The sequence below is a fragment of the Telopea speciosissima genome, chromosome 7, assembly GCF_018873765.1.
Source record: "Telopea speciosissima isolate NSW1024214 ecotype Mountain lineage chromosome 7, Tspe_v1, whole genome shotgun sequence".
NCBI lineage: Eukaryota > Viridiplantae > Streptophyta > Magnoliopsida > Proteales > Proteaceae > Telopea > Telopea speciosissima.
The window spans coordinates 38,959,655-38,984,592 of NC_057922.1; the positions used below are offsets into that span (position 1 = coordinate 38,959,655).

Consider the following 24,938-nt stretch of genomic DNA (forward strand, 5'->3'; position numbering starts at 1 on the left):
GTAGGGGCGTCAGTAACAAGGACGTCCTTCACCATCTTACTACCAATCCTGGATTAAGTAATCTCTAAGATGAAAGTATAGAAGATTCAGAAGTTAGGAGCTGAGACATTATCACATTCCTTATACCTCACTCACTGACCTTTGTGAAAGATTCAAAAGGGGTGAATCCCACCTCTCCTCTGAATATTATGATACTAGTTTCATTATCGAACTTGATGTCCTGCGTATCAAAATAGAGTGAAGCAACAGTAGAAGCAAAAATCCACAGTATGAACTCCCAATCTACTTAATGGTATCCAAAAAATTGTTTATGGTTTTAAAAAGAGTAGATGCCAAAGTCTCATCGGCTGTACTGATAACAGTCTGTGTTGGACTAATTTCTATCAAAGCATTCTTGGGCTCATAGATGCGTAGAAAACATGTATTATGTTCTCCAGCATTTCTGTCTTCATCCACCAACCCAGCAATGCCCCTTTCCTGCAAGGCTAGTAATACAAGATCTGGATTAAGCAGACCCCATTGCAGGAATGTTCTTTTTTCTAAAGCGGTACAACATTTCTGGAGCATTTGACTTTGTGAAAAATCAATCACTTCCCTTTTAGAGATCAAGAAATATTTCCCGTGATTTACATGTAGTTGCCCCTTCAATCTTGCAATTGCCATGTTTTCCTGTTTCATTATTCTTCTCTGGTTTGCCAAGTCTATATCCAAATCAACTTTAAAATCTTCCATCACTGTTGGAACACATACAACTTCATTTTCTGAGTAGTGAATGAATGAACATGAATTCATCTTGATGGCAATGTTCTGTTTCAAATCCTCAGGGAACTGCAATAAGAATTTAAAAGAAAAAACATTTATATTATTGAATTGAAAGACTAAATAGAAAAGCGAAAGAAGGCAAGCTCCAATTAGGCCTTTACAATAAAGTAAGGTTATATCTCCACAGTTAACATCGAGATGTTAGATTGGATTACCAGAACAAATTTCGGCCGTAAAATCTCTAGCAAAGGCTGAATTTTCTGCATCCTGCAAACAAGCCACATAACTGTACTTAAAGAATGGTTTAGACGACCAAGCCAATAGCAGAAGTAGATATGCTATATCATTGTTTCAAATTTAAGAGAGTAGCTAGATACTTAATCCTTGTCAAGGTTTTGTGTTTCAGGCTTAGGACTTGTAGAGATCTATACGCTAATGCTTGCCAGGTTTATCATGCACAGAGGGACCAATACCTAATGCTGATGGCTACTACCTTAAAGAACATAAGGCTATAGCACAGAGATTGTTGTGCTACCGCTAGCACACTGTTGAGGTCATAGGTAGGTCCTACTGCCCTCTATCAAACTATGAAATTTCAGTCCAAACAGAATTGCCCATGTGGCAGAAACTGGGGTAAAAAAATGGCACAGGCATGCTTGTTCAGGATTCAATTAACAATCAGATTGCAAATGTTGAACATACTACTAAAGTGGATGCATACGAGACTGTTTGGCTTCATTTGATTGGTGACTCCTACTTTCTATAATATTGAAAACTTCAATTGGCTTTTATATATCATCTGTCAAGTGTTTTTAAGAACATGACCAATCATAACCACAAGAGCCAAATGACTGAACAGATTTTTGATGTTTCTCTTGACTTGTATTCAAATAATACCCTGCTTCTCTGTTCCAAATAAGTTAATAACATACATAACATCTGCCATAAAAACGCAACCTCTTGGGCCAAATTGTATTGCCAACTAGATCCATTTAAAATCTTGGTGTAATTTCGGTTCGCCCTTGCTGGCTTCAAATATAATCATCAAAATGGACCAATAGCTATAAAATCTCCTTTTATTTTTTTCCTTTATTCAAATGATTGATTAGTGAAGTATAGGTATAATGAGTTGTTCCCATGTCTATTCCATCATTCCCTAGATTAAGTCGCACCTTTTAATGTTTCCTAAACTTTCCACATCCATATATTCCAGAATATCAATAATATTTCCACAGCATTCCATAGTTTCCAACACTACTAATTTCCTTTCTATGGGACAGAAATAATGGCATGTCTTCACTCTTGTTAAACCTCAAACCAACATACTGTTTTGCTTAATCAGGCTGAAAAATCTAATACGACATTTAGGTGAATTTGGGCTGGAGTTGAGACCCTCGCATCAATGCAATCCTAATTCCAACTTGGATATTGCATAGGGTTAAAGTACTTAATTTTTTGTTTGGGTATCGCATAGGGCTCAAGGAGCATTTGGCAGATTCTGACGGTCATTCCAGCTTATATTTCATTACAGCTAAGTTCATGGACACACCAAAGTCTACCAGGTTCTATGCTTGCGCAATAAGCACTTTAACTTGCGATTAGGTTGAAGGCTGTGTGATTGGGATTGGTTCAATCATTCAACAGTTGATGCAGCTCCAAGAAGGAAGAAGAAGAAGAAGAAACTCTGAACTTAGGGTTTGAATAGGGAGTCGTAGGTTAGGAGTTATATTTTCATACTTAATTTATTTTTATGTTTTTTAGATTGAACCGGGTTGAAATTGGTTGCATCCAATTGGTTCAATGGGTCCAATGGGTTTAATTTAAGTGAAGAACTACTATTGGCTAATAGGTTCTTATATCCTATTGGCTAATGGGGAATCTTCTTTTAAATTAATTGTTTTAAGTTAAGAGTCTTTTAATTTAAGTTAAGTAGGGGTAGTTAGAACATTTTAAGTTTTAAATTAGTCCAATTAGATTTAAACCTCTCCCTTCCACGATTTTGCGAAGGAGAGGCCTTTAAGTTGTAATAGGATTTGGCCTTAGGCTTTATTATAAATAAGAATATCGTGGGAGACTCCCCCACAACAGATTTGAATTTAAAAATACAGATTTTCGTGGCTGTTTGCTGCTCCTTGCACGTGAGTGTGTTGCATCCTTATGGGCTTATCAAGGTGGAAGGATGGGTGGAATCCTGCGACTCCTTACGCCATGACGGCTGGGAGGGTCTCTCTTCGAAGGTGATTTCATCCTTCATCCCTCAATTTACTGCCTGTGGAATCCTATGGTGAGTTGAGATTTAATTTTCTGTTTTAGCCTTCCTTCTTCCCCAATCAATTCCTCTTTTATTTTCTGTTTTGATTCTTAAAACCCTAGTTCTATAAAACCCTATTGAAACCCCAAACCCTAAAATCCCTCTTCTCCTTTAAACCCTAATTTTCTGCTGGGACATATTCAACCATCAGAAAACCTCCCTGCTGCAACCGAACCTTCCCCCTAGTCCCTCTAACACTCGACCTTAACCCCTGCCCCTAAATCCTACCGTAAACCCTAGTTTTGGCTATTTTCCTAATTTTAAAAACCCGAAACCCTAATCCTAATTTCTGCAGGATTTTAAAACTTATTCAAATTCAGATATTTTTATACCATTATGACCCTCTAAACCTGCAGATTAAAACCCTATAAACCCCATTCCCAAATTCCCATCCTAAACCCTAATTTTGCCCTAAAACAGCCCCTACTCAGTCCTAAACAGCAGGCTTGACCCAAGCTTGATTTCAATTGGCTCCTAGTAGAATAATCTCCTATTCTAGGACTACATTAACTTGGTATCAGAGCCATGGATGAACATGGCAATCCGGTGCTGCCACAACCAGCCGACCCTATGGCAGCCATGCTAGAGATGTTCAGAAAATTTACTGTAGACCAGAAGACCTTGTTTGAAGACCTTAGGGTTGAACAGAGAGCTATGGCTGAAAGGCTGCAAGTAATTGAACATAGGCAGCTTACAGCTAATGGGGACAGCAATGTACCCACAGAAGAGGACAGGTACCAACCCCATTCAGTGGTACAGAGACTGCCTAACAGAGATGGGAGCCCTAGAGATGACTACAGGGGTTATAGAGCTGGACATATAGGTCACAGGGACAGATTCAGGACTGATCGAGATGATAGAGATGATTATAGAGATCGTCGGGACAGACCTAGATATGCCCGTGAGCCTTCTCGGGAACACAGAGATCACCACCAAGGCTACAAAGACAGAGATAGAGAAGACCAGGACAGAGACAAAGGTCGGCAGCCTACTTTTGAAGAATATATGAGGTCCTACTTCACTGGAGACCAGGGTACTAATCGATGACATACAGGCAACCAAAAGGTAAAGCTTGAGCTGAAAGAATTCGATGGTAACTCTAACCCCCAAGTATTTTATGATTGGTTTGCTGCAATAGAAGATTATTTCGACTGGTATGATCTATCTGAAGAAGGGAAAATGAAGTTAGTCCGTGCTAAGCTTGTCGGACCTGCACGTGAGTGGTGGAGAACTGCGGAAAGAGAGATGGACTTTAATGGTACTGCACCCCGCACTTGGGAAGACATGAAATATGACCTGAGCAAGCAATACTTACCAAGGCACTTCAGGTCTCAAATGCAGGATAAATTCAACTCCCTCCGTCAAGGAACCATGACTGTAACTGAGTACATGAGGTAATTCAATGCCCTTTCTTCCCGCACGGGCATTAGGGAGGAAGGCATCCAAATGCTTTCCAGGTTCAGATTGAATCTATCAAGTGAGATCAACAGGACAATTGGAGTGGTTGACGTGGTAGATGTTCGCGATTGTTTTGAGAAGGCCTTGAAGGCAGAGGAATTACTAGCTTCATGTAAACAGCCGGGTTCTACTTCCAAGCCGGCCTACATCAACAATAGCACCTCCAAACAAGGTTCCTCTACAAGTAACACCCCTCGCCCTGCTGTTCCCCCACGTGTGGATGACAAGGGCAAGGCTCCTATGGGCCGAAATGACCCCTTCACTTGTTACTACTGTCAAGACAAAGGGCACATTGCTAGGGACTGCCCACATAAGAAGAAGCCCATCAACGTGGCTGAAAAGGAAGAAGTTCAAGGTAAAGACGACGACCAAGGCGCAAATTGTATTCACCCACTCCCTCCTGATGATGAGTATGATGTGGCTAATTATCTTGATGATGATGAGTTACGAGGTGTTCATGTGGTATGTCAAAAGGCTGTTGTCCAGCCAGCATGGCAACCTTCTTCATCCTCCAAAGAGCTGCCGTCCGCATATAAGACTGCACCATCCGCTGAAGATGAACTCAAGCAACTCGATCCTGATTTGGAAGACCATTCTGTGATCTCCATCCATTCATATTCAAGACGGGGAGAGTTGATGCAGCTCCAAGAAGGAAGAAGAAGAAGAAACCCTAAACTTAGGGTTTGAATAGGGAGTCGTAGGTTAGGAGTTATATTTTCATATTTAGTTTATTTTTATGTTTTTTCGATTGAACCGGGTTGAAATTGGTTGCATCCAATTGGTTCAATGGGTCCAATGGGTTTAATTTAAGTGAAGAGCTCCTATTGGCTAATAGGTCCTTATATCCTATTGGCTAATGGGGAATCTTCTTTTAAATTAATTGTTTTAAGTTAGAGTCTTTTAATTTAAGTTAAGTAGAGGTAGTTAGGACATTTTAAGTTTTAAATTAGTCCAATTAGATTTAAACCTATCCCTTCCACGATTTTGTGAAGGAGAGGCCTTTAAGTTGTAATAGGATTTGGCCTTAGGCTTTTATTATAAATAAGAATATCGTGGGAGGCTCCCCCACAACAGATTTGAATTTAAAAATACAGATTTTCGTGGCTGTTTGCTGCTCCTTGCTCTTGTGAGTGTGTTGCATCCTTGTGGAATTATCAAGGTGGAAGAGTGGGTGGAATCCTACGACTCCTTACGCCGTGACGGTTGGGAGGGTCTCTCTTCGAAGGTGATTTCATCCTTCATCCCTCAATTTACTGCCGGTGGAATCCTATGGTGAGTTGAGATTTAATTTTCTGTTTTAGCCTTCCTTCTCCTTCCCCAATCAATTCCTCTTTTATTTTCTGTTTTGATTCATAAAACCCTAGTTCTATAAAACCCTATTGAAACCCCAAACCTTAAAATCCCTCTTCTCCTTTAAACCCTAAAAAACCCTAATTTTCTGCTGGGACATATTCAGCCATCAGAAAACCTTCCTGCTGCAGCCGAACCTTCCCGCTAGTCCATCTAACACTCGACCTTATCCCCTACCCCTGAATCCTACCGTAAGCCTTAGTTTTGGCTATTTTCCTAATTTTAAAAACCCGAAACCTTAATCCTAATTTCTGCAGGATTTTAAAACTTATTCAAATTCAGATATTTTTATACCATTATGACCCTCTAAACCTGCAGATCAAAACCCTATAAACCCCATTCCCAAATTCCCATCCTAAACCCTAATTTTGCCCTAAAACAGCCCCTACTCAGTCCTAAACAGCAGACTTGACCCAAGCTTGATTCCAATTGGCTCCTAGTAGGATTATCTCCTATTCTAGGACTACATTAACAGTGCTCTCAAGGGGGAGGGGGGAGTGAGAAGGAGAGGAAGAAAAGAAAATAACAGAAACTATAAAAGTTTTCGTTAGATTAACCAATACAAAAACACCTTTCATTAACAAGACCAATCATGAACACTTACTTCATGCCAGAAAGAAACGAACACTGAAGGACCTTCATCGCTACTGGCTTGAAAGGTGAAAGAGCAAGAGCAATATCCACCTCTTGCTGCAAGTTTGCATAATGATAACACTACTCAGTGGGAGTCAGCTTCAGAATTTAAATGGAAGTATGTTTGTATGTTGGAAAAGCTACATATAGTGTTGAAAGAAAAAATTTGCAAAATAAAGAATACCTCCAGTATAAGTAAACAATGTTGATCCCTAAACCACCGATGAAGCAAGGGAACAACAGGACCAAGCCGCAGACACCAGTGAGGAGAAAACACTATACAAGGTTCTCGCCACATTTTCCTATGTACAAAAACATCACTTGGTTTAAAATAAATAGATCCCAGAAGAGGAAGCACTGAAATTTATCTTTCAAAAGAGGTTCCTGTTCAGTTACATTACTGACAATAGAAAATCTGACAAATAGGTCTTTGAACAAATGCAAAGTCTTACAGTAAATTGGGTGAATGAACTGTGGGAAACAAATGAAGCTTCTTTTCTTTTATTAGCTCCACGTGCCCAAACAATGGATTGCCAGAATACAGCTGCAAAATTAAATTTGAGGAAAGTATTATGTTTATTTTTCTTCATGACGTCAATTGTAATCAAATTAATGTGTTCATGGATTAGGAATAATAAGTTTTGAAGAAAATATGCCTTCTGTTGATGCAACTCGCATAACCATTCAGGCACAATATTGGTGAATGCTAACAATTCTTCTGCCACACTAGATATAACAAATATGGGAACCTACAACAGAGATAAACAGTATGGGTTACTAAAAAGAATGACTCAGTAGTAACCAGAAATATGATCAACTCAAAATTAAAAAAAAAACAGCCGTTAAGATATGTGTATGGTACTGCATGGGCATTATAGTCAAACCCTGCAGTATTCTGTTCAGTCTTAGTTGGCATTAGTTTTATCTTTCAGACTTTATCTTGTAGTCTAATTAGTCTTCTATTACGGCAAGGACCGAAGATGAAAAGTCTTCCAGTCCTTGTGGTATTGTAATTGTTTGTTTATATACTGTTGGTGAGAGGACTGCCACAAGTATGGATTGTTGCTCTTCCTTGTGCCAGTCTCTTCTCTCCTTTCTTCCTCATTTCTTCTTCTTCTACATTGTTAGTTCTGTTTTCTATTTCTGATATTATTATATGGTATCAGAGCTTCTCCAAATCAGTACCTACCGCTACTTCTATGTTTTAAAAATTCCATTAGGAGTTTCTTCTTGTAGATTGCAGCACCCTATGTTTCTGTATATCCTATGAACCCTAGTTAAGGAAAACATGAAAAACTAAGGGTTATCTTCATGGTGTGTTGCTGTTTTCATCTACTTACTGATTACATCTTGTGTGGATCCTGTACAGTATGAATCTAGACTGAATACATCACGATATGGAAATTTACCAGCGGTTTTCAATCAAGGAGTGGCCCCTTGCTCTGTTACTGGATTTTTAGAAGCATACCAGGTTTGTTTATAGGTTTGATAAACTACTTGTTTTTTTTTTCTGGAACCCTTGCTCTCCAACCCCATTCTCCGACCCCCACCCTTTACATTCCGTAGCGCCTCCACCATTCCCTGACCATCACCCTTCACCTTCTCTGTCGCCTCCATCATTCCCTGATTTACAAACCTCATACATGCACCTTCTCTACTGCCTACACCACCTAATTTGCAGACTTCAGATATTCACCTTCTCTACTGTCTCTACCACAATCGGAGGTTTAATTAAAATATATATATTCTCTGACTTACTCACCCTATCATCAACCCTACATATACCCAATCCTTGTTTTTCAACCCACTTCTCACTCCCTGACTTTCAACCCCGAGATTTTCCTATACCCATTCCTGTTTAACTAACGACACTAGGACACTAGTGCCAAGGGATAGAACCAGAACCAGAACTGATGCAGATTCATCACCCAAATGGGCTTATTTTATAAGGAATAAGTCTAGGGTTGGGTCATATACATGTTGGGCCTTTGTTCCCAAGGGTTTTCTATGTATTAGGCCACTTTAATGAGCCTAAACTAGGGGCACATAGATCACATACGGGATTAACCCAGTACTTAGTTTATTTTAATGTTTTTTTAATTGAACCGGTTCAAATTGGTTGCATCCAATTGGTTCAATTTAAGTGATCATGTGACTTGGTTAAGTGGTCATGTGACAACTTAAGTGGTTATGTGATGTAAGTTGGGCTGGATTAGGACTCTATAAGCCCAGCCATGTTTTGTGTCTATTTCTTTTAGTATTTTAGTTTCCTAGTTAGTTTAAGTTGCCAAGTAGGTTAAGGAATGGGTTAGGTTTTTTCTTTTTAGTGTATGAGTTTAATTTTGAGTCTTTTATATAAGGTTCTAAGGAGGTCAAGTATTGATACGAATTTTGATTAATAAAAACTCAGCATTATGCTTGCTGCCTTTGCTCCATCGTGAGTGTGCTTTGTGAGTAATATCAAGGTTGCCCTATGAGTAATATCAAGGTGAAGGGATTGGTGGACTCCGATCGACTCCTTGCATCTTGTAGATCAGAAGGTCCTTCTTCTTCTTCAATCAAGCTTCCTCAACATGCTGCTACTGCAGATCTGCAGATCTGGTGAGTTGTTTGTTAATTTAGTTATTCCATTCATCCTTTAACCTAATCTACAGTCCTCTCAATCCATCAAACCCTAATTCTCTATTAAACCTGTACTCCTATCTCCACTAGGATTCCCCCACAACTCCAGATTTAGCCTTCACTTTCAAACCCTACTTCTAGCCTACATTCCCCACATCACTCCCTACACTCGACCTTAAACCTAGCCCTTAGTCTCCACTACAACCCCTCCATTCCTCTACCCCATTAAAACCCAAAACCTACAACTCTGCAGATTTTTAAAACATTCTCATATCCAATTATTCTTATCCCATAATAACCCCCTCGACCTGCATATTAAAGCCATATAAGACCCATTCCCAAATCCCCATCCTAAACCCTAGAATTAACCTAAATCCTAGTGTTGTCCATTCGAACCAAGACCCCTTTTGCGATTGATCCTATTGTCTGGCTCCTAGTAGGTCTCCTACCTATCTAGGACTACATTAAATTGGTATCAGAGCTATGACAGAGGGAAGCTCCAACCCAGCCACAAAAGACCCACCTCCCTTCATTTTCAAGACCCGAGTTCGTCTACCCAATGGGAGCACAGCCATATTAGTTGTTAATGAGAGGCGACGTAACAACATTATTTCACAATCCGTGGTGGATATGTTGTCCCAATCAGGAGAGATTTGCATCATGCCTACAGGTAAAGTCTTTGTTGAATTTGGGTATTCTTCATACCATGATGGTGCTTAGGTGTAAGCCGGTACCATCTCCAAGGAGCGTTATTGTAGTAGGTTGTAATTGGTTGGATGAGCGACAAGGTTGGATTGAACCTGAAAATAACTTGTGTGTCCTACTTGATCGACACCGTCTATACTATTTGTTTACTCTAAAAGGATTACAACCAAAGGTGACAACATCGACTGTACAGCCACAGGGACTGCCAAACATGTCAACTCAAATACAAGCGGCATCAACTGTGTTTAAAGTTTCACCAATGGCGGATGTACCAACAGAAGGTTCTACTAAGGTAGTTTATGTTGAAGAGATTAAAAAACCGATAGCTAAAGAAATTCAAGTAGACCAAGCTGCACCAGTAGTTGAGATCATAATTGAGAAGCTAGGCTAATTGATGTGGAGGTCCAAAACACAATGGTAGAAGAAACTACTGAATAGGTCTACACTGAAAAGAGCAAAGTAGACAAGGCTGAGGACAAGGAAGATGAAGTGGTGGTTGAGAACACTCCACGAGAAATCATCCACATCCAAGATACTGTTCTTGAAGAGGTCGAGCACATAGAGTTTGTTATGCCACTATGGTTCTCTGAAGAGAAAGCTCCAGGCCTTGAAGACCTTATTCCTAATATTCTTGCCTCACCAGAGTTTTGTTTGGGAGTGGTCAAAGCTGCTACTCACAAGTTGTTTCCCCCTCATTACTGCAAAATTCGACGACGAAATTTTTCAAGCTGAGGAGAGTTGATGCAGATTCATCACCCAAATGGGCTTATTTTATTAGGAATAAGTCTAGGGTTGGGTTATATACATGTTGGGCCTTTATTCCCAAGGGTTTTCTATGTATTAGGCCACTTTAATGAGCCTAAACTAGGGGTACATAGGTTATATACGGGATTAACCCAATACTTAGTTTATTTTAATGTTTTTTTAATTGAACCGGTTCAAATTGGTTGCATCCAATTGGTTCAATTTAAGTGATCATGTGACATGGTTAAATGGTCATGTGACAACTTAAGTGGTCATGTGATGTAAGTTGGGTTGGATTAGGACTCTATAAGTCTAGCCATGTTTGGAGTCTATTTCTTTTAGTATTTTAGTTTCCTAGTTAGTTTAAGTTACCTAGTAGGTTGAGGAATGGGTTAGGCCTTTTCTTTTTAGTTTAGAGAGTCTAATTTTGAGCCTTTTATATAAGGTTCTAAGGGGGTCAAGTATTGATACGAATTTTGATTAATAAAAACTCAGCATTATGCTTGCTGCCTTTGCTCCTTCGTGAGTGTGCCTTGTGAGTAATATCAAGGTTGCCTTGTGAGTAATATCAAGGTGAAGGGATTGGTGGACTCCGATCGACTCCTTACATCTTGTAGATCGGGGAGGTCCTTCTTCTTCAATCAAGCTTCCTCAACTTGCTGCTACGGCAGATCTGCACATCCGGGGAGTTGTTTGTTAATTTAGTTATTCCATTCATCCTTTAACCTAATCTAAAGTCCCCTCTATCCATCAAACCATAATTCTCCATTAAACCTACACTCCTACCTCCACTAGGATTCCCCCATAACTCCAGATTTAGCCTTCATTTTCAAACTACTTCCAGCCTACATTCCCCACTTCACTCCCTACACTCGACCTTAAACCTAGCCCTTAGTCTTTACTACAACCCCTCCATTCCTCCACTCCATTAAAACCCAAAACCAACAACTCTGCAGATTTTTAAAACCTTCGCAAATCCAATTATTTTTATCCCATTATAACCCCCTAGACCTGCATATTAAAGCCATATAAGGCTCATTCCCAAATTCCCATCCTAAACCCTAGAATTAACCTAAATCCTAGTGCTGTCCTTTCGAACCAGTAACCCCTTTTGCGATTGATCCTGTTGTCTGGCTCCTAGTAGGTCTCCTACCTATCTAAGACTACATTAAGAACCTGCAATTCCATTCCTTTGACCTTCCCTACCGCCCCCACCATCACTAGGGCCCAGGATCTGATCATATAATCGGAGGATAAGGGTACTCTGCTGAAGCAAATAGGAGCATACTTGTTTAATCCTATTTGGTGTTCTGTTCATCCATTAATAATTCTTTTTTTAAAAGTTTTGCCTCTGCTACTTTCCTTGACTTTTGTTTTACCTACAACACTACCTTCTTGCTTATTGTGGTATTACACTATTATATCCCTTTGTATTGCAATATTACTAATTGTTGTATTAGTGGTTATTGATCCATCGCTAACTACTTTGTTAGTGCCTTTAACTCTACTGGTTGGGTTGTCCACTGCCACTGTTTTAATACACTGCTCCACTCTTGTAGTATGTTATCTCTACTTGCCTATTGTCTTAATACACTATTGTACCTCTGCATTGCATTACCTCTTCTAACTTATTGTTTTTATTAAACTATTGTACCCATTGGTATAGTGTGATTTACTGTAGTAGTCTGATCTATCCTGGCCTATCTTGTATTTTATTTGATTCTTGTGTATTTTGCCCTGTTTACCCCACTTTGTTCTGATTTATCACTTTTGGTATTTGACCGCCTGTATAATGTATACATTATAAGTAACCTCTTGGCACTTTACTCTATTAATCATACGTTTCATATTATATCTATATCTTATATAGTTTTTATACTACATTGGTGCGTCAGGTAGACAGCCGGCACTATATTTCATCCAGCCAATCCCTTTTGTATGGATCCTATTTTTTTTTTATTATTATTCTATACCTCTTTTTATATCATGTCCTTTAATACTAATCTTGTTCGCAAGCATAGGATAAGATTTGCATCCTGCTACATCTGATCTCTAACGGGTAAAGATATGGAACTGATAGATGTTATGCGGAGAAGAATAATTAATGTTGCTTGCATTCAAGAAACAAGATGGAAGGGTCACAAAGCCAAGGCATTAGATGACTTCAAGCTATGGTATATGGGAGATGAAAGCGGGACAGGTGGAGTGGGCATAGTGGTGGACAGAGACCTTAAGAACGAAGCAATGGATGTTAAAAGATTTGGAGATAGGAATCTATCAAGCTAGTGCTTCACAATGAGGTTATTAACATAGTTAGCGCACGCGCCTGACAGAATTAGAAGAGAGTTAAAATACAATTGGGAATACATGGATGGTTTAGCGAAAGGTTTTGATCAAGGACAGAAAATTATTATCGGAGGTGACCTTAACGGACATGTGGGCAGAGATCGTAGAGGCTATGAAGAGGTTCACGGAAGATACGTAGTTGGGGAGAGGAATGAAGAGGGGATGTTAGACTATGCGGCAACGTTTGACCTGTGCGTTGCAAATACCTTTTTTAAAAAGAGGGAAGAACATTTAGTTACCTACAAGCGTAGGCAACATACAAGCCAAATAGATTTCTTCCTAACTAGAAGGCCTAACAAACTATTATGTAAGGATTGTAAGGAGAGAGCTTAACCGCTTACATCATAGTTATCAAGGCGGTAAAGCGACCATGGGGTTCTAGAGGGGCAAAATTCAAGGCGACACCACCATGGTGACGCTTTGGCGACACCTTGATAACTATGGCTTACATTGATTGGTAGTCTTGGATATTTACCTTGGTACGAGGCAACATAAGGAGAAAAAGGGTTTCCCTAAGATAAGATGGGGGCGACTACAAGGAGTTCTCCTAGAATCATTTACCGATAAAATGGCTCTGGAAGGAAAATGGGATTTTAAAGGAGACACCAATGAGATGTGGATTGAGATGTTGACTTATATTAAGAGGATTGCTAAAGAAGTCATAGGGATATCAAAGGGTTTACGTCTGGCCCCTAGACAGACTTGGTGTTGGGATGACGAGGTCCAAGCAGCCATTCAGACTAAGAAATATCGTTTTAAGACCTGGCAAAGGACTAACGAGGCCAAGGATAAAGTGAGTAATGTAGTCCTAGGTAGGAGTAATCCCACTAGGAACCAGGGTAATAGGATCTCTTAACAAGGCTGGCCGATTGGGACAGCTTAGGCTAATTAGGGCAGAATTAGAGTTATGGTTAGGGTTTTGACTTAGGGTTTTATTTGGTAATGATGTGCAGAATTTTATGAGTCTAATGGTATAAGTTGGATCAAATTTGGTTGAGGTTGGAATTCTAGGGTTTTGGGTAGGATGCCTTATGAAAATGGACTGTTTGTAAGATTTAGGGTTTAGGGGCAGATTTTAGGAAAGAGGTTTATAGGATATTAATGGGCAGGTCTAGGGGGTTATTTTGGTATAAAGAAGTTAGGGTTTGGATGAGTTACAAAATTCTGCAATTTAGGGCAGAATTGGATTTTGGGTTTTAGGGTTCTAATGGATCTATGGATTAATGGAAGGGGTGATAATAGGAGTAGATGGAGCTTAGGTTAGAGGATTAGAAGAAGAAGGTTAAATGCTGAATTAATAAACTACTTACTTGAAAGATTAAATCTTCAACGGTAGCAGCTTTGAAGAACTAGAAGAAGGACCTCCCGATCTACAAGATGCAAGGAGTCGATCGGAGTCCACCAATCCCTTCACCTTGATATTACCCACAAGGTAGCCTTGATATTACTCACAAGGTTCACTCAACAGAGCAGAGCAGCAGCTATGGCAGCAAACAAAAGCTTTTTCATTAATCAAATTCGTGTACAATGCTGGCCTCCCTTACAAACTTATATAGAAGACTCAAAAATAGACTTAGACACTAAAAAGGAATGGCCTAACCTTATCCCTAACCTATTAGGCAACTTAAACTGACTAGGAAACCCAAATAGACTCAAAATAGAGTCCTAATGACTTAAAACAACTTAAACTACTTAAAATAAAGAAGATTTCCTAGTAGCCAATAGGATATAAGAACCTCTTAGCCAATAGGATCACTTCACTTAAATTAGACCAATTGAACCAATTGAATGCAACTAATTTAAACCGGTTTAATTAAAAACACAAAATAAAAACTAAGTATTTGGGCTAATCCCGTATGCAACCTATATACCCCTATTTCAGGCCCACTAAAGTGGCCTAATACATAGAAAACCCTTGGGAACAAAGGCCCAACATATATATATCCCAACCCTACACTTATTCCCAATGAAACAAGCCCTATTTGATGATGAATCTGCATCAACTCTCCCCAACTTGAAAAAATTCGTCCTCGAATTTTATAGTGATGAGGGGGAATCAACATGTGATCAGCAGCTTTGACCATCCCCAAACAGAATTTCGGTGAAGCGGGAACATTGGGGATAAAGTCTTCAATGTGTGGAGCGTTCTCTTCAAAGAACCATAGTGGCATAACAAACTCTATGTGCTCGACCTCTTCAAGAACAACATCTTGGATGTCGATGATTTCTGGTGGAGTGTTGTCAATCGCCACTTCATCTTCCATGTCCTCAGCCTTGTCTACTTTGCCCTCTTCAGTAGTTTCTTCTACCATTGTGTGTTGGACCTCCACATCAATTTGATGGCCGAGCTTCTCAACCATGATCTCAACTACTGGTGCAGCTTGGTCTACTTGAATTTCTTTAGCTATAGGTTCTTGAATCTCTTCAACACAAACCGCTTTAGTAGAATCTTTTGTTGGTGCATCTGCCATAGGTGAAACTTCAAACACAGTCGATGTCACTTGCATTTGAGTTGACATGTTCGGCAGTCCTTGTGGCTGTACAATTGATGTGGTCACCTTTGGTTGTAATCCTTTTAGAGTAAACAAATGGTATAGACGCTGTCGATCAGGTAGGACACACAAGTTGTTTTCCGGTTCAATCCAACCTTGTCGCTCGTCCAACCAATTGCAACCTACTACAATAAAGCTCCTTGGAGATGGTACCGGCTTACACCAAGCACCATCATGATATGAAGAACACCCAAATTCAACACAGACTTTACCTGTAGGCTCGATGCATATCTCTCCTGATTGGGACAACATATCCACCACGGATTGTGAAATAATGTTGTTACGTCTCCTCTCATCTACAACTAAGATGGCTATGCTCCCATTGGGTAAACGAACTTAGGTCTTGAAAACGAAGGGAGGTGGGTCTTTCAAGGCTTGGTTGGAGCTTCCCTCCGCCATGGCTCTGATACCAATTTAATGTAGTCCTAGGTAGGAGTAATCCCACTAGGAACCAGGGTAATAGGATCTCTTAACAAGGCTGGCCGATTGGGACAGCTTAGGCTAATTAGGGCAGAATTAGAGTTATGGTTAGGGTTTTGACTTGGGGTTTTATTTGGTAATGATGTGCAGAATTTTATGAGTCTAATGGTATAAGTTGGATCAAATTTGGTTGAGGTTGGAATTCTAGGGTTTTGGGTAGGATGCCTTATGAAAATGGACTGTTTGTAAGATCTAGGGTTTAGGGGCAGATTTTAGGAAAGAGGTTTATAGGGTATTAATGGGCAGGTCTAGGGGGTTATTTTGGTATAAAGAAGTTAGGGTTTGGATGAGTTACAAAATTCTGCAATTTAGGGCAGAATTGGATTTTGGGTTTTAGGGTTCTAATGGATCTATGGATTAATGGAAGGGGTGATAATAGGAGTAGATGGAGCTTAGGTTAGAGGATTAGAAGAAGAAGGTTAAATGCTGAATTAATAAACTACTTACTTGAAAGATTAAATCTTCAACGGTAGCAGCTTTGAAGAACTAGAAGAAGGACCTCCCGATCTACAAGATGCAAGGAGTCGATCGGAGTCCACCAATCCCTTCACCTTGATATTACCCACAAGGTAGCCTTGATATTACTCACAAGGTTCACTCAACAGAGCAGAGCAGCAGCTATGGCAGCAAACAAAAGCTTTTTCATTAATCAAATTCGTGTACAATGCTGGCCTCCCTTACAAACTTATATAGAAGACTCAAAAATAGACTTAGACACTAAAAAGGAATGGCCTAACCTTATCCCTAACCTATTAGGCAACTTAAACTGACTAGGAAACCCAAATAGACTCAAAATAGAGTCCTAATGACTTAAAACAACTTAAACTACTTAAAATAAAGAAGATTTCCTAGTAGCCAATAGGATATAAGAACCTCTTAGCTAATAGGATCACTTCACTTAAATTAGACCAATTGAACCAATTGGATGCAACCAATTTAAACCGGTTCAATTAAAAACACAAAATAAAAACTAAGTATTTGGGCTAATCCCGTATGCAACCTATATACCCCTATTTCAGGCCCACTAAAGTGGCCTAATACATAGAAAACCCTTAGGAACAAAGGCCCAACATATATATATCCCAACCCTACACTTATTCCCAATGAAACAAGCCCTATTTGATGATGAATCTGCATCAGTGAGATATTATGTAACTAGAAAGAAGCTCGAAAGGTTGTAGGAAAAGCAAGAGCGAAGAAATATGATGACCTTTATGAAAAATTTAATACAAAGGAAGGAGAAAATGTGATTTATCGAATAGCAAAAACAAGAGAAAGGAAGAGCAAAGATTTGGACCATGTTAGATGCATTAAGAGCGAGGATGGTAGAGTACTAATACGGGATGAGGACATTATGGAGAGATGGGATGAATATTTTTACAACCTACTTAATGGAGCTACTTTGACTGATAGGATGGACTCGGAAGTGGAAAGGAACAGTCCTCAAGTCAACACACGTCATGGACATCTATAACGAATTGACGAGACCGAAGTTAAAGAGGAACTATGAAAGATAAAGGTAGGCAAAACACCAAGACCGAACGAGATCTCAATTGAAGTGTGGAAGAGCTTAGAGTACGGGGATGTCTTGGCTAACCAAGTTGTTTAATAACTTTTTGAGCACAAAGAAAATGGCAGATGAATGGAGGAGAAGCACCGTAGTTCCAATTTATAAGAATAACGGTGATATCCAGAACTGCAATAACTATAGGATCATAAAACTAATGAGTCATACCATAAAACTATGGGAAAAAATCATTGAAGGGCACCTAAGAAGATATACTGATATATCGGAGAATCAATTTGGTTTTATGCCAGGGAGATCCACAACAGAAGCTATTTACCTTCTAAGGAGACTTAAGGAAATTTTTAGAGCTTACAAAAAGAACCTCCACATGATCTTTATCAACCTAGAAAGGGCTTATTACAGAGTCCCTAGAGAGCTCATTTGGCAAGTCCTAGGGAAGAAAGGAGCTCAAATAACTTTGTTGATATAAGGACATGTATGAGGGCGTGGTGACGAGTGTCAAAATTGTAGAGGGCCAAAGTGAGGAATTCCCAATTACAATAAGGTTATACCAAGGATCTGCTCTAATCCCTTATTTATTTGCACTCATCATGGATGATCAAACTAGGCACAATTAAGATGAGGTCCCTTGGTGTATGCTATTCGCGGAGGATATTGTTTTGATAAATGAGACAATAGAATGGATTAATGCGAAACTGGAATTATGGAGATCAAGCTTGGAATCAAAAGGTTTTAAGTTATGCAGAACCAAGACAAAATATATGATGTGTAACTTCAGTCAAACCAGGAGAGGAGAAGAAGTGGTGAAACTTGAGGAGCGAGAGCAACCACAATGTGTTTGCTTTAGATACCTGGGGTCAACCTTTAACAAAGAGGGTGATATAGAAGATGATGTTTCCCACAGAATTAAAGTAGGATGGATGAAGTGGAGAGGTGCAACCGGAGTGTTGTGTGACAAACAAATGCTTGTTAAGCTTAAGGGGAAATTCTACAGGACAGTAATAAAACCGGCTATGACATATGGTGCGGAGTGTTGGGCAGTTAAGAAGAGTAATATAGACAAGATGAGTGTAGCGGAGATGAGGATGCTAAGGAGGATGTGCAGCAACCAGGAGAGATAAAATAAGAAATGTTTCTATTAGAACCGAATTGGGAGTTGCACCAATCCAGGACGAACTCTGTGAGAGCCGCTTGAGGTGGTATGGTCATGTACAACGGAGACCTATGGATGCACCAGTAAGGAGTGACTAGATTCAGGTTGATGGAGCTAAAAGAGGTAGGGGCAGACCTAAAATGACTTAGAGAAGTGGTAAGAAAGGATATGCATGTGATAGGACTCAATCCTAGTATGACCACGGATAAAGTTGTATGGAGGACAAGGACCCATGTCGCCGACCCTTTGTAGGGGATGTTTCGGGATCTTGCTTTGACTAATGCTTTTACTTTTTTCTTTACTTATTTTCCTTTGTACTTCTCTTTTCTACTATTGTCATAGCCTCTATCCACGTAGCCGACCCCATTTAGTTGGGATAAGGTTATGGTTGTTGTTATTGATTCTCCACCTGAAGCTCACATAATCTGGATTTTTCTGGTCGATTTCAAAGCTGGCAGCTGCTCTGTTTTTTGGGTTTTTTAGCAAAACAATATCTACTCCAGTTGAGGATCTAACCATCAGATCCTCTTAACTTTTGGGGGCATTATTGCCCCTCTTGGTAAGGCCCATCAACCTTAAATCTAGGTCTGGCCAAAGTCCCTGATTTACTGTGGCTTACATTCTCTCATGATTGGCGATACACTGGTTTTCTGGACAGAATTGATATCTGAGATTATTTTGAATCTGTACATTAGAGTTGCATGATATTTTGGGGGTATTTAGGACCCCTTATTTCAGTCCTTTGAAAAGAATCTGGTGTCAATCTGAAACCGGGATTTTATAGGATCTAAAATCTCCCCAAATCTGGACTTACATTTTCAGAGTTGGACTTCTTTGCTGCTAGATTTTTTCCCCCCTCTTGACAGATTACCGGGATACCTTTTGAGTTATTATTCTCAGCAACATTGTTCTGCTCTGTACTTTGTGGCTGAATCCAGATCTGCGCTGTGATAATCCTCGGTTTAGTATATCGATTGTTGCATTCTCCTACACTGCTGGTTATTTTATTTTCATCACGATGGCTAATTCCAAACCTACTTCGAACAATGTTAATGTCCAGATTACTACTATCAAACTCAATGGAGTTTCTAATTATCAATTATGGGCCCAGGCAGTTGAGGTTTATATTAATGTTAAAGGACAAATGTAGTATCACAGATCTGAACCATCTTTCCTCATATTCCAAAGACTATGAGGAGTAGATGCGTGAGAATGACACTCTTTTCATATGGTTGTGGAATAGTATGGACTCAGCTATTGCAACAAACGTCATGTTCCACACCACTGACAAAGGGGTTTGGGATGACTTGAAGGAAAGCTTCTCCCATGAGAAGAATATGTCATGTATTTATGATCTGTATGATAAAAATATTTACCTTCAAGCAAGGGGACAAATCTCTGAATGAGTATTTCAGTGCTTTTAAGGGAATGTTAGAGGAGCTCAATTTTCATCAATCTCTCACTATTGATCTAGAAAAGTTGAAGGTTCAACGGGTTGAATTTCAGGTTGCTGTATTTATGGCCGGGTTAAATTCTAATTATCAATCTGTTAAGAGCCAGTTGCTTACCGGGAGAAGGTGCCTTCCCTGAATGAGACCTTCTCTCGTCTTCAACACATTGTTGACATCTCACCCTCTTTAAAGGAAGGTTCTATGTTTGTCGTTGGTCATGGCCAAGGTTCTACCTTTCCTATGAGAGGTCGTGGTCATGATACAAATGAACAACGACTGAACCTCCAGACAATGTTCCTTTTGTGGTAAGCCCAAATGCCCAATCAGAAAGTTGAGAAATGTTGGGCTAAACATGGTAAACCAGAATGGGGCTCAACAATTAGCTAATATTGTTGTGTCAGATAGTAATGTTGAGAAGGTGTCTTTTGGCAACACCACCCTTGCACCCTCATCTAGAGCTTCTCCATTAGGTTCTGTGTCCCGACACAACTATAATCAAATAGTTAAACATCTCCAAATATTGAGTCATCCACTGCCACTTCCTCATCCATACAATGTTCCTTTTGTTGCAAGCCCAATCATAAAGTTGAGACATGTTGGGCTAGACAATTAGCTAATACCATTGGGTCAGATAGTAAGGCTGAGAAGGTGTCTTTTAGCAACACCACCCTTGCATCTTCATCTAGAGCAAGGTAGGCCTATTTGATTCTATACTATAACAGAACCTCCACACAAAAACCCAAAGAATCTCTAAAGGACTTTAAAAGACTTTCCCCTCACCATAGTTGTCATGGCATCGCCATGGCGTCCTGGCGCTGGGGGAAAGGGCATATCGAAGTCCGCCATGATATATGTATAAATATCGAGCGATATGGCTTCCATGGCATCGCCATGGACGCCATACCACGATACATGGGTATGTCGACCGATATTTGAACATTTAATATATAAAAGTCAGGTTCATATTTTATTTTTTTTTTAAAAACGATTTAATAACTTAGATGCTTTTTCGTTAATGTGTATTGGAGGTGTAACTCTTAGTTACTCCTGCAATACACATTATCATAAAACTTAAAAATATTAAACATAATAACTTATACCCTAATGGGGGGAAATAGAAATTGCAAAAGGGAAAATCGAGAGGAGAGGGATCGTGACTTCGGCAACGGTAACTTCCTCACTTCCTGCAACTCTCGAGTCTCGGCAGCCTTCGAAATTCAAACTTCTCCAAGACTCCAACTCTCCAAGTAAGTAAATTTTTTTTTTTTTTTTAATTTGGTTCTTCTTCCTCCTCCCAGGCAGACCTCTTCTTCTTCTTCAGTTCTTCTCCTCCCAACCTCCAGCAGTGATTACAACCAGTAGTATCGTTTTTTGTTTTTTTTTTTTTTTTTCTCTTGCCTTGCACAGCCACATTTACACACAAAAAGACAGGGAGAGAGTCGAGAGACAGAGGGAAGGGATTTATTTCAGTTAGTAGTCCTCGACTCCTCTTGATTTTTTTTTCTTTTTTCTTTTTTCTTCTTTGCTTGTACAGTCACAGAGACAGGGACATAGTCAAGAGACAGAGGGGGGAGGGATTTATTCCAGTCAGTGCTGTAACCATAGTCTTCTCGGTTTTTTTTTTCTTTTTCTTTTTTCTTCTTCTTGCTTTGCAACTAGCTTGCTTACAGTCGCAGACCTTGGGACTTCTTGCCTTGCAGTTGCAGGCTTCCACATAGACAAAGAATGTATTTTTTTTTCTTCTCCTTGCCCTGCACAGTGCACACATACACAGTGTCACACACAGAGATAGGGAGAGAGTCGAGAGACAGAAGGGGGGAGAGATTGATTACAGCCGAACTATCTCTGTTTTTTTGTTCTTTTTTTCCTTCTTGCCTTGCAGTTGTAGGGTTGCACAGTCACAGAGAAGGTGTTTGTTTTTTATTTTTTCTTCTTCTTACCTTACACACAGGCCCACACATACACAGTTACACTTACACACACAGAGACAGGGAGAGAGTCGAGAGACAAAGGAGGGAGGGATTTAATAGTTATTACAGCCAGTAGTCCATCACTATTCACTGATTTCACTCACAGTCTCAGTCACAAACTCACAGTGTCACACACACCACAGCAGCAAGCACATATTCAACTCCATAATTTCAGTTTTTTTTTTCCCCTCCATCCATTAATGTTAATCTGCTAAAAACCAGTACTTGGATTTTGTGTTTTGACTGTTTTCCATCCTAGTTCAGCTTAATGTTAATATGTTAAAAACCAGTTTAATTGTTTTTTTTTGTTTTGTTACCTTTGTAGTCTACTAGTCTCTTTCACTCAACTAATGGATGGTTCCACACCAATTAGTAGTGGGGGTGAAAATATTGCAAGTACTGGAGCTACTCCAGGATATGATCCAAGCAAAGACCCAGCAAGAAAGGCCAAATCAAATGACCCTACGTGGAAGTATGGGTATTAGCCAAATCTAACAAACAAGAATGTTGTTAGATGCACCCTTTGTGGCAAAGAAATGAGTTGTGGAATTAAAAGATTGAAGCAACATTTGGTGGGTGGATATGGAGACGTTACTAAGTGTACCAAGACGAATGATTCTATTTCTCAAGTGATGAGGGAAGCTCTAAATAAAAAAAAGAAGAAACAGATTACAGAAGTATTGGATGATGATGATGGTGATGATGATGCTGTAGAAGTTGGAGGGCAATACAATCAGAAGATACACTAGAATGACTATCCCAGACTCCTACAACTGTTAGGTTGGCTCCTAGCTCTGGGACAATTGCTAAGAAAAGAAAGGTTACTCAGCCTCAAGTAAGGGGTCCCATAGATGCTCATGTTAGACGGACTCCTGAGCAAGTAGTCAATGAGAGGCATAATAGTAGTTCTACTCAGACTACTATAGAGAACCGTTTTAGGACACCAGAACAAAAAGCCAGAGTTGATTATCACATTGCTAAGTGGATGTATCAGCAAGGTATCCCATTCAATGCTATTAAGGCAAGGACCTTTGAGGTGATGTGCGAGTCTATTGCACAATATGGTTCTGGATATATTCCACCTTCATATCATCAAGTGAGAGTGCCATTGTTAAGAAATGCTGTGAATGAAACTGCAGAGATGAAGAAAAAATATGAAGAGTATTGGAAGCAGTATGGGTGCACTCTTATGTCTGATGGATGGACGGATAAACGGGGAAGGCACTTAATTAATTTTCTCGTTAACTGTCCAAAGGGGACTCATTTCATGGGATCTGTTGATGCATCTGGTATGGTTGAAAGTGCACAAATGCTATTTGAATTGCTTGATAGCAAAATTGATGAGATTGGTGAGGATTATGTCATTCAAGTTGTGACTGACAATGCTTTAAATTATAAATTGGCTAGTAAAATGCTTATGGAAAAGAGAAGAAAGCTATATTGGACTCCTTGTGCAGCCCATTGCTTAGACCTGATGTTGGAGGTTATGGGTGGTCTGAAAGACTTTAAGAATGTGATAGGTAAGGCAAAAAAAATAACCACCTTCATCTACAGGCACACACGTCTTCTTAATGCAATGAGGAAAAGAACTGGACAAAAGGATCTTGTGAGAGCTGCAGTTACTAGATTTGCAACTGCTTGTTTGACATGTCAGAGTTTGGTTAAGCATAAGGATGCATTGAAGCATTTGTTTATTTCTAATGAGTGGAAGGGTTTCAGTTTGTCAAAGACAGAGGCTGGAAAGAAAGTGGAAGAAACGGTGTTTGTTGTACCATTTTGGAACACTGTGGAACATTTTATTAGAGCATCGAAGCCACTTATTGTTGTTTTGAGGATTGTTGATGGTGATGAGAGGCCTGCTATGGCTAAGGTTTATGTCGCTATGGAAGAGGCAAAAAAGAAAATCCGTGAATATTTAGCACATAAAGAACGGCTGTGGAAGAAAATTATAAGTATCATTGACAGGCGTTGGGAGTGTCAGATGGAGCGTCCATTGTATGGAGCCGCACTATTTCTTAATCCCGAAAAATTTTTCATGTTCAAGGAACGTGAAGATGGCGAACTGATGGCCAATCTACACATCTCATTGATTGATGTCATGACCAGACTGGTGGATGACCCTGCTATACAAGACAAGATAACTTTGCAAATTGACGATTATAGATTTTCAAAGGGTTCTTTCGACAGGGATATGGCAATTAGACAACGGACAACCATAAATCCTAGTAAGTAACTTTGTATTTTTAGTTTGTACCTACTTTATATGCTACTATGTCTATGATGTATTACTATTAATTTAGTCTTTTTATTATATTTTTATAGTTACTTGGTGGAGTACAAATGGAGGTCGTGCTTTTGAGCTTTCAAAGCTTGCACGACGCATATTAGGCCTCTGTTGCTCTTCTTCTAGTTGTGAGCGCAACTGGAGCACATTTGAGTTCGTAAGTATTAACTTACATGATTACATTTACATTTAATTTATTTTTTAGACTTTTTTTTTCACTTTTGTTATGTCTTTTATTGAAAAATGACTTTTTTGTTCTCTCTTGTTTATGAATTCAGATTCATACCAAGAAAAGGAATAGACTGGAACATTCTCGTTTGAATGATCTAGTCTACGTTCAATACAATAGCCGCCTCCAATAAAGGTTTCAACAAAGACATGAGCTGGAAGGCAAAAACAAAAAATATGATCCACTAATTCTTGATGAGCTGGATTGGTCTAGTGAGTGGATGGTTACCCAGCCAGTGGAAGATTTAGTCCTTCCCAATGATGATCTCACGTGGGACAATGTTGGTAGAGCAATGGGGGCATCGATTGAAGCCCCCATCCGACCAAGGAGAACTCAAGCATCAACCTCTAGAGTTGATGT

General features: G+C 39.5%; 1 pseudogene; it reads right to left on the reverse strand.

The window, feature by feature from the left end:
- Positions 1-269: 269 nt before the first annotated feature.
- Positions 270-24,938, reverse strand: part of LOC122668536 — a 66,272-nt pseudogene continuing 41,603 nt past the window's right edge.